Source organism: Vombatus ursinus, unplaced genomic scaffold (genome assembly GCF_900497805.2).
Source record: "Vombatus ursinus unplaced genomic scaffold, bare-nosed wombat genome assembly UNPS02014781.1, whole genome shotgun sequence".
Taxonomy (NCBI): Eukaryota; Metazoa; Chordata; class Mammalia; order Diprotodontia; family Vombatidae; genus Vombatus; species Vombatus ursinus.
In genome coordinates, this window is record NW_020954559.1 from 18,019,262 (window position 1) to 18,034,407 (window position 15,146).

At 36.8% G+C, this 15,146-nt stretch overlaps 1 pseudogene; it reads right to left on the bottom strand.

Moving 5' to 3' along the window:
• Positions 1-309: 309 nt before the first annotated feature.
• Positions 310-14,921, bottom strand: LOC114046164 (annotated as a pseudogene).
• Between the last annotated feature and the right edge of the window lie 225 nt (positions 14,922-15,146).

Genomic DNA, 15,146 nt, shown 5'->3' on the forward strand with positions numbered 1-15,146 from the left:
TGTGTGTGAATATGCATACACCATGCATAAATATATGTGTGTTTGTGTGAGTGTGTACACACATAATTATCTCTCCTACAGATTTATTTCATTGCAAACTCCTTGAGTCAGAAATTGTTTTATTTTGTCTTTTATCCCCAGTGTTTGAGACTGTGCCTGCCATGTAGTAGATGCTTAATAAAAGCTTGTTAATTGATTGAATGCTGAGGCATTGACTTTCATGGTTTGATGTACATGTGGGCATGAGGTTTAATGGATTTTTTCCATTGTCCAAGGAAAATTTTAGGTGAGTTTCTATTCTTTTACACTTCAGATCTCAGTACGAGATGTTAAAGTGGTTCCTGCCATCTTCTTTTTGTAATCCTCATCAAATTTCTCACTCTGGGAAACAGTAAAATGATTCTTCCAGTCCCCTGGCATTCCTGAAACAAAACAAAACTCCAGTGTTGAGGTAATGAGGTAGAATTTCAAAAATGTCACATATTCATATAGACTCTGAATGAATGGGTGAGAAGATAAAGTTTACTCTTCTAGATTTACAGAGGAATACTGCAGACCTGAATACATGAGCTCCAAGAGCAGCATAAATGCTTATAGCGTTTTTCAGTCCACAAAATTCTTTTCATTTATCTCATCACATTTTATGACTCTGTGATTTAGGCGAGTAAGGTAAAATTATCTCTACTTAAGAATTTAGCAATCAGAGACCCCACTTATAGTTATATATTGATTAAGGGTATAGCTGATCTTCTGACCTAATTCTACTGCTCTTTGTACAATGTTATGCTCTCTCTACAGTATGTGCTGCATAAAGGAATTCTTAAACAAGTCACAGTTAGCATGTACTGAGGTTTGCCTTCTCATAAAAGATAAAACACAGAACTTGTACCTCACTCACCTTTCCTTATGAATGAGGATATGGAGTGGTCTATTAGTCCTGCAGGAATGTCAGTGTAGTTTGCGGTGGGATTTTGCTTCATGATATCAAAAGAGGTGTGATAAATGATTTTATTGAGAATTTCCTCTGACAAGTCCATCTCCAGGAACTTTAAAATCTTCCCGATTTCCTGTTTTGGGTTCTAGGTGAGGAGAAGCCAAGTAAAAGCAATAAAAAAAAAAGATAAGGACCTTATAAAAGCTCACAGTATCCTGCCATATCTGTAAATAAGATCATAGTGTCATAGATGTAGAGCCAGAAAGCGCCTCATCTTATCCAACTGCTTTATTTTATCAATAAAGAAATTAAGGCAAAATGATGCTGAATGACATCCACAGTGTGACACAGGTAGTAAATGTGAGTAGACTAATCAGTAAGCAATTATTGTGTGCTCATGAGCCTGATAATCTTCTTCAGGTTATATTCCTGGCTCTGTCAGCTTTCTCTATGAGGCCACAGAAGCCTCCATGTGTTGGCAGCTCACCCTCACCCATGGATTTCTTACTCTGGGAGTATGCTCTATTCCTGTGGCCCATTTTTCTGATTGGTTTATCCCTCCCATATCTTGAATTTTAAGGCATAAGCCAGGCAGCCACATCTTCCTTCCCCTTGTGGTTCTACATTTGACTTTCCAGAATTTCTCCAACATGTTCCATTCCTTTTAAATCCTTCTATGTGGTGTTTTCTGCTATTGGAATGAAAGTTCCTTGAGGGTAGGGACAGTCTTTTTTGCTTCTATTTGTATTACTAGTGCTTGGCACAATGACTGGTAAATAGTAAGCATATAGAATAAATGTTTGTTGCTTTGCTAATGATACGAGGAAAGGTAACAACATGATGTGCATGCATATTAATGTAGACATACATACACATGTATTACATATGTGTACAACACACATATACACACATATATGCATATGGTAAACCACCCTGTGCTTTGTTATATATATACATATATATGTATATGTGTGTGTGTGTGTGTGTGTGTGTGTGTGTGTATGTGTGTATACACATATACACATAGGGGTAGTTAGGTGGTAGAGTTGTTAGAGTGCTAAGCCAGGAAGACTCTTCCTGAATTCAAATGTGGCTGTAGACACTAGCTGTATGACCCCGGGCAGGTCATTTAACCCTGTTTGCCTCAGTTTCCTTATTTATAAAATGAGCTGGAGAAGGAAATGGAGAACCACCGCAGTATCTTTGCCAACAAAACCCCAAATGGGATCAAGAACAGTTGGATTCAACTGAAATGACTGAACAACAATAATACACACACATATATACATTTCAATATGTAAGTTATTCTCGGATGAAAAGCAATAGCAGCGTCATGGGCAAAATCTTTATCTGAACAATGTATTCCAATAAGTGCACATTTAGTTTTTATGACTCTTGCCAACTGCCCTGTAGCAGAACTGTCTTTCATATGTTCTCTCTCCAACCCTCATCCTTCAACCCCCAATTAGATCGTGAGCTTCTTGAGAGTAAGGTTTTTTGATTCTTCTCTTCTTAACCTCAGTACTTAGAAGAGTGCCTGTCACATTGTAAATTCTCAGTAAATGTTTTTCATCTAATAGTCCTCTGGTTTAAAGACAGAATGGTCTACTCCAGATCTCCCCAATTATCTTATTTTAGGAGTCTAAAAAGAAGATGTCAGGAGACTCTCCTAGTACTGTTTATTTGGCATTCCTCTCATCTCTCTCATCAGTAAGGGCAATAGTATCCTTGATCCTTTGGGCTTTTATGTGTGTGGGGGTCCTAGGGCCAGCTGGACTTACTCAGCCCAATTGTCACAACCCTCCTCTAGCCTCCCCAACTCTGGAGCATTCATAGGAACACCTGGCATTTGAATTAATGGTGAGGGTAACAGTCAAATTCTGTCTCATATCAGCTTCCCTCTGTACAAGTGAGGAATGTGGGGAACGAGAGTATAACACACACATACACAGACACACAAATGCACATATATGCAGATACGCATGCTTCAGGTCATTTTGTGATGCATAAGTAAATTCCAGGAGTTTGCCTGATTTTTTTGACCCAGTGGTCCCCAATCTTCTTGTAGGAGATGGTTTATTTGATCGTTAGCTCAGTCCAATAATTGATCCTCTGGTTTTTGCCATTGTCCAAAGATGTTTGTGGATAGACATCCAGGGAGAAGGACTGCGCAAGAAAATCCCTGAAAGTAGACTTGAATGATTAGAGTGGTGAGTCCCTGTCCTTTTGTGGGAGAGTTGTTTATTATATCCTTAGCATTATTTTTATTTATTTATTTTGACTAGGCAATGGGCTTAAGTGACTTGCCCAGGGTCACACAGCTAGCAAGTGTTATGTGTCTGAGGCTGGATTTGAACTCAGGTCCTCCTGAATCCAGGGATGGTGCTCTTTCCACTGTGCCACCTAGCTGCCCCTAGCCTTAGCATTATTGGTGTCTGGTCACTGTCTAGGCTGCCCATCTCTGTTTTCTTGTCTGATGTCTGCTTCTCTGTCTGAGCTGCCAGTCTCTCTGTTTTCCTCTCTGATTAAGGTCTGATCTCTGCTGGCTTCCTCTAGAATGTCTAATGGCATGAAATAAACAGAAGAGCCCTAAGATTTTCTCCTTCCACTTGACTGAGCATGTCTTAGCTAGGATCAATGGCACCACCAGCTTTACTGAGATTTCAACTCAGGTTCTTTCTTCATAAATTGTGTATTGTTTGCAAAGAATATCTTTGAATAGGGGCAGCTAGGTGGCACAGTGGATAGAGCACCAAGCCTAAAGTCAGGAGGAACTGAGTTCAAATCTGGCCTCAGACCAAAATCACTTGACACTTACTAGCTGTGTGACCCTGGGCAAGTCACTTAACCCCAATTGTCTAAAAAGAAAAAAAATCTTCAAAAAAAGAATATGTCTGAATAAACTTCATTCTCTATGTAAAAAAGTAAATGCTTTTTCATTAATTAATTCAACCATTTATAATTTGGAGAAAAATGAGAACGTAGAAACAACTGTTCAGGAAAGGCTTCCTAGAAGAGATCATACATGAAGCTGAGTCACTGAAGAAGCCAATGTTTGTTAGCCTAAGTGATAGAGGGAGTAGAACAAGAAATGGCTAGAAGTCATTAGAGGTGATTTTATACCTGAGTATTGGAGTAAGGTAAATTTTTGCCATGCAATAAAAGAGTCAGTGTTGAAAAACTTGGTTAATACACTGTTAAAGTTGCCACGAAGAAAAGAAATTGAGAAGAGAATGAAACAAAAATTATGGTAAGAAAATATTCAACCCAGAGACATGTGTTGAGAAATCTTAATAGTATCTTAGAGTCCTAACAGGGCCTTGATGGAGGAAGCTTCCTTGTACAGGAAGACAATATCCTATAAAAATCAATTGAAGACATTTAACTTCCATTTAGGAAGGAAAATAATAGCTGAGATTAAGTGATGGTTTGACTGTCTTAGAAGATGGATTAAACTTACTGTACATGACACCAAAGGGCAGAACAGAGACCAGAGGATGGAAATTATGGACAGACTGATATAAGCTTGATGTAAATGAAACTTTTTTTTTTTTAACAATTACAGATATTGATAAGTGGAATAGGGATTCATGTGTTCTCCCTCACTAGAAGTTTTCAAGAAAAGGTTGGATGAGCACCTGTCAGGGCCATTGTAATGGAATTCTTGGATTTTCTGGCCTGTAAGTCCCTGTTTACTCTTTGATTCTGAGATTCTGCAGCAAAGATTGTTGGGTACATGAACATTTACTCTATTACCCACCTCTTTCATGTCTTCATAGAACAGGTAAAGAATGGGGTGTTTGTCCTTTTTATTCCACCATCCTTTCACATGGTCATACCAGGAACCCCAGAACACTGGAGGTGAATGGAAGGATAGAGAGCAGTTAACATCCATCATTCAAATTCCACATCTGACAGAGGTACTCAGTCATTGTTGTTTACCTCCAGTTGGTTTGTAAAAGAAAAAGATAAGTGGGAAGGCTGGATTATAAGTTCAAGTAGATAAAAAAGCACAGTAAAGATCATTTTTGTAGCAGAAAAAGGATCCATACGTAAGTGTACAGGGATATACATATAGATTTGTATGTTCATGCAGGTGTATTCTTTTATGCTTAATTAGAAAAGTAATATCAGACTGTACAGATAGAGATTGTGCCTTAAAATTACAAAAATCTGGTCAAATCCTGCTGTGTGTCTGGGCATAGCTACCTTAGACAGCTCTCTAAGACTAATTGTTGCAGCAAAGTTGCTGGTCTAAATTGGTAGAAAAAGTTTCCTCACTGAAAGTTCCCTAGATCAGCAAAACCATTAGACCAGTCAGAACACACACGCATAGGTAATATTACTTTTTAAAAGAAGAGGTAGAGGAAATCATTACTTTCAGGCTCTATGTATATCAAAGCAATCTCTCCTTCAGTGGCACTTTGTTGGTTCCATCCAACCCCAATAGACACCAACCAGAAAAAAACGAGAACCTGGAATAAATATCCTATACATTTGGTGAGTCTAAAAACACAAGAATCGCAATCATGGTATCAGACAAAAAACAAAGCATCTTTGAGAACAAGCATACCAAATTATGCTGAGAAGAGCCACGGACAATTAACCAAAATTTATATTAAACATATGTGCTCTAAATGCTTAAGCATCTAAATTGATAAAATAAATATTAACTAAACTATAAGAAAACTTGGACAGTAACATAATAATGTCAGAAGATTTCAAAGTTCTTCTCTTTTTGGTAAGTGTAACAAAAAGGCAATACATGTGTGTATAGGGTGTGTGTGTTTGTTCAGTTTTATAAAGTAAAGTATAAAATTGAACAAACACACACACCCTATACACACATGTATGTGCAAAACTGGCTATGTATCAGGGCATTAAGATATAACAAATAAACATAAAAAGGAGAAATTGTATATATATCCTTTATAGACCATACCACAATAAAAGTGGTAATTAGTTCAGGGACCACAAAACATAGACAAAGACTAATAGTGTGAGAAATTAATTCTTTCTCTCTTATATTTAATATCTAAATATTGAAATAGGACTAAGGTTTTCCCCCTTTTCTACTTCCTCATCCAGAAACCAACTAGTATGGGAAATGGCTCTTAAAGATTTATCCATGCCAAAATCTATAAAGACAATACAAGAAATTCTAAGTTTGGGCTAATGACAACACAAAATAATAGAGTAATGTCTCCAACAATATGGACATGAACAGTTTAGGGTACGTTGAGTAATTCTAGAAGATGTAAATTCTTCCCTCCCAACTCCACTATACAGTGTCATGCTCCAGTGTTCTGCTCACATTAGATGCTTAATCATTAAAAAAGCAGTTTACTTTGGAAAAGATGATATAAATAAATTTTGCTACTCTCAATTATTTGGAGAATCATATTTTTGAGGAATTCTGATTTTATTATTGATAAAAGTAGACAAGTGTAAATAGAACCTTTCCCCTTGTTTAGTGCTGATGTTAGGTGAGGAGTGAATCAGGTGACCACAGATCTATGCCTACTCATCTCTTCCATTCATGAATTTGTCAATGAACTCATCTAATGTGCCTGGTCTTGGTAGCATACTCACTGCTCTTGAGAGGTGGTAGTAAGACACCACAACATCTTTTGCATTTCTTGCCACATAGATGATCTGCAACAGATGTAGATGTAAGTGGAGACAATGAATGTCAATGACAAAAAAAAGAATCTGTGAGAGGAATGTTCATGTTCAGTATTAGGAACTCTGCTATTGTAAGGGCTGCTTAGAGTGTTTGTTCCATTTAATCCACTGAAACTAGGAATACTAGGAGCAGAGAATCTGTCAGTGGCAGATTTCAGGGAAACCTTTCCTTTTTATCCAAGTAGAAATCTATGTAATATGAGGCAGAGGAGTGAGAAAGCACTTAGAACTTAGAAATCTAGCTTCATTTCTCTATCACAAATTCATCTGGAGATGAAGGTAGGAGTAAGTGCTTGGTAAGGGGGTAGGAGGTTGTACCCTCATCATCCTCCCTGTATTCATACCCATATGTATATGTCATAGTCTAGTTTGATTACCTGCTTTGAGTTTTTGTTTTTGTTGTTCAGTCTTTTTCAGTCATGTGTGACTCTTTTGACCCCATTTGGGATTTTCTTGGTAATGATATTGGAGTGGTTTGACATTTCTTTCTTCAACTCAATTTTTAGATGAGGAAACTGAGGCAAACAATTAAGTGACTTGCCCAGGGTCACACAGCTAGTAAGTGTTTGAGGCCAGATGTGAACTCAAAAAAATGAGCCTTCCTGATTCCAGGCCTGGCATTCTATCCATTGTGTCACCTGGCCGCTCGCTTTGACTCTTAATGAATTAGCAATGAAGAGACGAAGAAACTCCTCACACTCAAATGAAAAAAAAATCTTTCTTCTTTCTAAGAAAGACTGTTGTCCTGTTTTCCACTGCTTCAGCAGCCTCTGATTTCTAAAGACTGGGTGACTAATTGGAAAGGGAGCTGGACTCAGAATTGGGAAACTGGGTTTTGAATCTTAGCTTTGACATGGTCTACCTCTGTGACTCTGGACAAGTCACAAAACTCCTCTGAGCCTCTGATATTCCATCAATAAAAAGGAAATAATCATATACATCTGAACGAGATGTTGTGATGAAAATACTATATAATTTTGAGATCTTTTTTTTCTTCTCCTTATGTCCTTGCCTTCTTATGCCCAAGTCTTCCCATTGCTCCCTTGATAACATATATTACTCTGTGAATCATTTTGTCTTCTTTTGTACAATGTGGTTGAGTAAAAATAACACTGTGTTCTATCTCAGAGTGGCCACTCATTACCTGGGGGACTTCTGCAAGTTGTTTCACCCCTTTCAGCCTCGGGGGAATGGTTCCTGGGGATTACAAGAGATGATCTCTGAAGTTGTCTCCAGCTTTAAGTCTCATGAATGTTATAGCATTTTGTAAGGAAGTTTTAATTCTGCCTACTACAAACATATAGTTTTGGATTTAAACTTAATAGGTAGAACTTAGAGTTAGTAAAATAAAAAACCCTGGCATTTACATAGTTCTTTACATACATTATCTCATTCAGTCCTTACAACAACACTATCCTTGAAGTATTATAGATTTTCTTATCCCAAATTTACTGATGAGGAAGCTGAGATTCAGAGAATTTTCTGATGGTCACACTGCTTACAAGTGTCAGTATTTGCACTGAGGTTTCTTGGGATTTTATATTCTAATACTTTTTTCAGCTACATCACATTTCCTTTTTAAATTGGATTGGAATGATTGATGAATGGTCATAGATATGGGCCAACCATTCTCAAGGAAACAAATCTAATCTATCAATAGCTATATTAAAAAAATGTTACAAGTCAGTAATAATGGAGAATTTTGCATTGAAGGAACTCTGTGGTTCCACTTCACACCCATCAGATCAATTAAGTTATTAAAAAAGATCAAAATTTTTGCAGAGGCTTATGAGCAAATTTTTCTTGATCTTCCTTTCTTTCCATCTCTTGCCTTCCTGCCCAGATGATTCTCTTACTCTTCCTTTTCACTCCTTCTTTTAAATTCATGAAGACATAACATAAATTCATGAAGACATTCCCTGGACTTTGATTGCTTCTAAGACTCCAGATGATGATTGGTTTCAGAAGGGACCTATTCATCATCTTCCCAAATTAGAATATATGCAGCTTATCCTTGTTTAGTTGTGATTATTTATTTTTTTTTGTTCAGCCATTACAATTTTGTCTCACTCTTCATGAGCCCATTTTGGGTTTTCTTGGCAAAGATATTGGAGTGGTTTGCCATTTCCTTCTGCAGCTCATTTTACAGGTGAGACAACTGAAGGAAACAGGGTTGAGTGAATTGTCCAGGGTCACACAGATAGTAAGTGTCTGAGGCCAGATTTGAACTACAGAGGATTAATCTTCCTGTCTTCAGGCCTGACACTCTATCCACTGTGCCACCAAGTTCACATTTACCTTTATGTGCTTTTCTTAATTCCTGTCTTCTGGTCTTTTCACCAAGAATGCTTAGAATTCCTCTATTTCATTAAAGGTTTATTTCCCCCCAGTATGATAATATTTGTTTGTTTTGTAATTTTTTTGGCTCTAAGTCTAATCCTTTGCCCTCTGTATCATCATATTCAAAACTTTCCATTCCTTTATAGAGTTGGTTGCTAAATTGTGTGTGATCTGGCTGTGGCTCTTTTGTACTTGAATTCTTTCTTTCTGGAAGCTTGCAGGATTTTTAAAATTTTCACCTGGATGCTCTGAATTTTTGCTCTGATGGGTTTCATACAGGAGATGACCAGTGGCACTCTAATTTTTTAAAATAAGTTTTTATTAATATTTTCTTTTTCTTAGATTATCATAGTTTTTTCCAAGTCTCCCTTCCTTTTCTCCTTCTAGAAAGTCATGTTATATTAAAAAAGTATTTTTGGGAGGAAAAAAAATCAGTATGGCTGATAAAAACATGTGTAATATGTAATACCTGACTACCTTCTAAGTCCACAAAGAAATACCTTCATGGTGTCCTTCCTTTGTGTACTGATGGCTCTTCATATATTTGTTTCATTTACTTTTGATTTTTTAATGTGTAGCTGTTCTTTTCATTTACATTGTTTGAGTTACTCTATATGTTGTTTTCTTGTTTCTGCTTACTTCACTCAGCATCAATTCATATAGATCCTTCTATGTTTTCCTGTATTCATCCTATTCATCTTTTCCTATAGCATAACAATATTCCATTACATTCATGTACCACAATTTGTTTAGCCATTCTCGATTGATGAGCATCTGCTTTGTTTCCAGTTCTTAGCTATCATAAAAAGTACTGCTATTAATTATTTGATGTATACGGGAACTTTCTTCTTATTGATGGCTTCCTTGTAATAAATGTTCACTATTGTAGATCTTAATTAGAGGCAGATGGCCATTTTAGTCAATTTGGACAATTTGCTTCCCAAAATGGTTGTACCACTGCACAGCTGCATCAACAATATATCAGTGTGCCTATCCTTGCATAATATTTTCTTTCTTAACTATTGCCATTTTTGCTCATTTTTATTAATTTGCATTATATAAGTTGATATCTCAGGGTTATTTTGATGTTGATTTCTCTTATTATTAGTGATTTAGAGGATTTTTTCGTATATTTGTAAATATGTTGTATTTCTTTTAAGAACTGTTCATATTCTTTGACCACATATCTATTAGAGAATGGCTATTTATCTTATATTTATTTGTTATTTATCTATTTTGGAATCCAAGCCTTTTATAGAAAACTCTGGTAGAAAGTTTTTTTCTCCTTTGTCCATTTTCCTTTTTATCTCAGGTGCAATAATTTTGTCTGTGCAGGAGCTTTTCAGTTTCAAGTAATCAAAGTTATTTATTTTACCTTTTGTAATTGCCTCTCTTGCTCATTTGGTTAAGAATATTTATAGCCACTTTTTTGTTGTAGTGGCTAAAAATTGGAAACTTAGGTTGTTACATCACTTGAGGATTGGTTGAGCAAAGAAATATATTTGAAGCAATTGTATACTAATGTTTCATATGAAATGATGTAATGGAGTTTTCAAAGGAACTTGGGAAGTCTTCTTTGGACTGATTCAGAACGAAGTTAGCTGAAGCAAGTGGGGGGGGCAACTAATTGGTATAACCACATAATAAAGATGAATTAACTGGAATCCTTAAGAAAGCTGATTAATATAAATGATCTACCACATTTCCAGAGGATTGATGATACAGAATGCTATCCAACTCTTGACAGATACATGATGGACTAAATACGCTAATGAGACACATTTCAACCTGCCAATGTGTGGATTTATTTTGCCTAATTATACATATTTGTCCTATGACGTGTGTATTTGCTTTTCTCATTGAAGTGTGAGGTTAGATGTAGAGAAAAGAAATGCTTATTAATCAAAAAAATTCAAAACTAAATAAAGTGGGAAAGTTACCATATCTTAATTCTGAAATAACTATCACAAATGTTCACAAAGGCCTGCTTCATAAACGTCAAGAGATATGAACTGGCCCAGTGATTTCACTGGTATAGGAATTCCCAAATGAGAGGATTCTCTTTACTCATTCAGTCTGTTCACTAGACAACTCCCCTCTTAGTACCCAGAAAGATGAAAATTAAATGCAGCTCTTTGTATTGTGAAGGCACAGCTGCCTAACATTGAAATCCATTAGATATTTCTTTGCTGTCCTCTAGAATAAAAGTTGATTCAGAACAAGGCAGATATGAACTATTGGCTGATCTTACTTTTGTATTTTGTTTCCAGAAGGATGGTGGTAACAACTGGACAGGAAGATGTGTCTTCAGTGTTCTTGGAGAAGGCATTTTCATAGCTAACTCCATACCTGGAAAATAGCGAAGTGTCATTCAATTTTATACTGCTTCCCTCAGGTATATAACTTTTGTGTCACTGTCTCATGGAAATCTGAAATCGGCTGTTCCAAGAAGTTTTAGTGCATATTAAGAGATGTTTTTTTGACTATCTCTGTCCTCCATTCAGAAAAGAAAAAAAAGTTAACATTAATATAGTACACAAAGATTTGGAAAGCACTTACATACAACACATACCTCTTTTGATCTGAAGATGATTTACCAGCAATACGAGCATCTGATTTAGTGGTGTGTATGATATAAACTAGAAGAGAATTCTCTGTTCCCTAATGTAAGTGTAAAATCATAAGGCAGAAAGTAGTTTGTGGAACCAGGGAAATATGGGAGCCTCAAGGCCCAGAAGACCGGTTCAAGTCCTTGCTATGACAAAATAGCAAGTGTTACATACTCACTCAAACTCTCAGTGAAGTGGGTAATAAAATTTTACAGAGAAAGTGACAACCTCTACTGGCAAAGAGAGTGTTAGGAAAATCCCCAGTACTCTAACTCTAAGTCAATCCAAGTGTAGTTGAACAAACTTACCCGATGCGAAGGGTGGGAATAGTTTCAACTCAAACTGAGGTTGCCTAACACAGATGTTAGCTTGCTGGCATTTTTTTACATCGCCATCATTTTGGATCATGTCCACAATCTCTTATATCCAGGTTGTGCCTGAAAGAGCTTGTTGTGATCATTCTTTAGTCCATGCATTTAAAGCATAATTTAACCTCATGTAATCCATTCACTCATTTAGTAAATATATGCTGAAATCATTCTAGCAATAGTCCTGAGAGATTGTCCTTGAGGCCCCAGTGAGTCCTAATCTGTTGTGAGGGTATATCTTATTCTGATCTATGGTGCCTAATGTAAGTAAACTGTGTGTACAAATCCAGAGAAATCCATTTTTAGAACCTGTTCACCTCTGAGAGAAAACTACTTTATATTTCTATTTAAAAGCCTCCTTATAGTAGAGTGTATTTTTACTACAAAAAGTGTAATTGCTTTTGATTTATCTTCCATCCAACAGAAATTTTCTTCTCCCTATATACCTGGATGTCAGTTATAGATATCTGCAATATATAGTCATAGCTTCATAGTTTTCTTGGGCAACATCCATCCAAAGTGCAGGCACAGTGAGTAAATGTAAAATTACTAAATCGCCTTTGGTTTTCCTACCCTGATACATAAAGTCGTTACCACTTTAACAGTTTCTTTCTTCCTGGGTGACTTGAAGGTGACTACAGATCAGAGTCAAAACTATGGGATTTTACTGTTAGATTCTTAAGTCTTTCCCATCTGAGGTCTGGGGCAGGTTATGGAGGTTAAATCATATGCTGTTTCATTTTGCAAAAGTGAGGGGCTAAGGTTGAGAAAAATAATTACTGGCTTTCAGTGTCTAGTCTTTGTGCCAAAGAGGAAAGATTTTGAAACGAGGAGAAAAAGATGCCTCCAAACTATTTTGTCTTGTTTCTTGTTCAAATTTTGTTGTTTTAATGAGGAAGTTTTCCATAGAGTTTACTGCTGTAGCAGAGAGCCGATTTTGGGACTCTTAACTATAATAACATTTGACATTTCTATCATCATTTTGGCTCTTTAAAGTGCTTTTGATATATGAGAGCCAACTTTGGTATATGGATATGGAGATGGCCTCAGCACCAGGAAGACCTCGGGTGAAGTTCCATCTTGAATACACAAGGTTATGTGACCCTGGACAAGTGACTTAATTAGCCTGTTTCTTTAGACAGCTCTCTAAAGCTGTAAGTTTCAGAGAATGTGGTGACTTGTTTTGGTAGAGGGAGTCTCCTCATCTGAGAGCTCCCTGTATCAATGGAATTGCAGTTGAGTCTCTATCCTTATCCATTTACATTTACTCTCATTGGATTCCCACAAAAACCTTGTGAATTAGCTGCTATTCTTGCCTACATTTTATAGATTAGAAAATAGATACTGAAGAAAGTTAAGTGAGGTTCCTAGGGTCCCACAGCCAATGTATCTGAGGCAAATTTCAGACTCAGGTATACCTGATTTTAAGTCCTACTCTCTGTCCACTCCATTCCCCAGCTGGCTTTTGAATCAAGTGGTATTGGTGGTGTCACAGTAGTTATCATGGAAGAGAATGCAATGACAAGTAATGGCAGAAGCTCTAACATCAGTGCCATTTTTCAGAAGAGTGGGTGAGGGGACTTTGGTCCACTGGAGGCATCCATTTCAGTTTGCTGAGCATAATGAAGATGGGAGCATCCTTTGACTTGTGTCCAACCTCTGTTATTCCTTAGTTAGGTCCTCATCTCCTCACAGTCAGATTATGGCAAAAACATCCTACATGTTCTCTACTCCAATCCGTCTTCCACAGTAGTGACAAATTATTTTTGTATAATCCCAGATCTAATCATGTGAATCCTATATGGAATTATCTCTAGTGGGTTCTTATTGCCTCTAGAATAAAATGTAAACTCCTTTTTCTATTCTTTTCTTTTCCTTTCTTAGCCTTTATAATTATAGAAAAAAATGGCCCCAAACTATCTTTCTAGACTCTCTGGACATTTCTCTTTATCTTCACTGGACAAAAGAGGCTCTATCAGTTCCTTACACATGACATTCCTTTGTGTTGGTTCTTCGCCGTGCTTCTAACAAATGCCTTTTTAATTTCCATGTGCCTTTAAGACACCTCACAAGCATTGTCTTATGCTTGAAGCCCTTTCTGAGCCCCACAAGTGCTAGAGTCTTCTCTCCCAAACTTGAAGTGCTCTAGTGAGGGTGCCAGTTATAGAACCAGATGCTCTAGTGCAAGCACAGTAGGATTCAGCCTTCCACAGAGGGGAAACCCTTTCTAATCTCTCCCAAATAATACTCATTGGCAGAAGAATTATGTAAGAAAATATCAGAGCTGTCCTGATGCTTTTTGATCATTATTTTAATCCATTTCATTCTGGAAAATATAATGCAATTACCTTACACGAGAATACATTTCTGTTTCTGTTCATTCTAGAGCCTAACCTAGGCAAACTGCAGATAGATCTTCCTGCCTTCTGCCACCTGATTTCAACCTCCACCCCCCATCTCCTAAAGAATCTAGTATGCTATCCTCTGGTTACTAAGATCATCCCACATAGGCTTCAATATTTTCCTAAGTCTCATTATGTAATGTTCCCCCATTGCAATATCATTTTTCTCTCTCTATTTTCTCTCTTCAGTGAATTTTCTCTCTTCATTGCCTTAATTAAGAAGAGCTCAGTCAGTTGTTAGAAGCAAAGTAAAGCAAGTACTGGGGCTTGGTAGAGTTAATCATAGCTGGGCCTTATTTGCCTTCTTACCTAGGGCCAGTTTTTGAATGAACATAAGAATTGATTAGAAGCTCCCTCTCTGTATACCTATTTTAATAAAGGTAGATTCATCCTTATTACCAATGATTTCCTTATGCTTACCTGATCTTGTGTAACTTGCAATGAGTAGATCATTGGGCTTGGCTTGAAAGTTCCAAATGCTTTCCCAATCATCACTTATTCCTTTGATCATAAGAACTCCATTGATTTCTTTGACTTCCTGTTTTTGTGTAAACTCTTTATTTACTTGGAAATCTGAGGACATTGTGGGACAGCGACTTGCCAGTTCCTTAAAAGAAATATGTACCCTGGTCATTTTCCACAGTCAGTTTTAATGTCTTTCTTACTGTTTCTGGAACACTTTTAACATAGAACATTTTTTACCGGAGAATCTTAAAATGACTGGTAATCTTGGCTAGTCTTAAATAAAGGAGACACATGTGGTGTCCGTGACTTGAAAAACAATATGCTTACTGATAGCTATAATGTT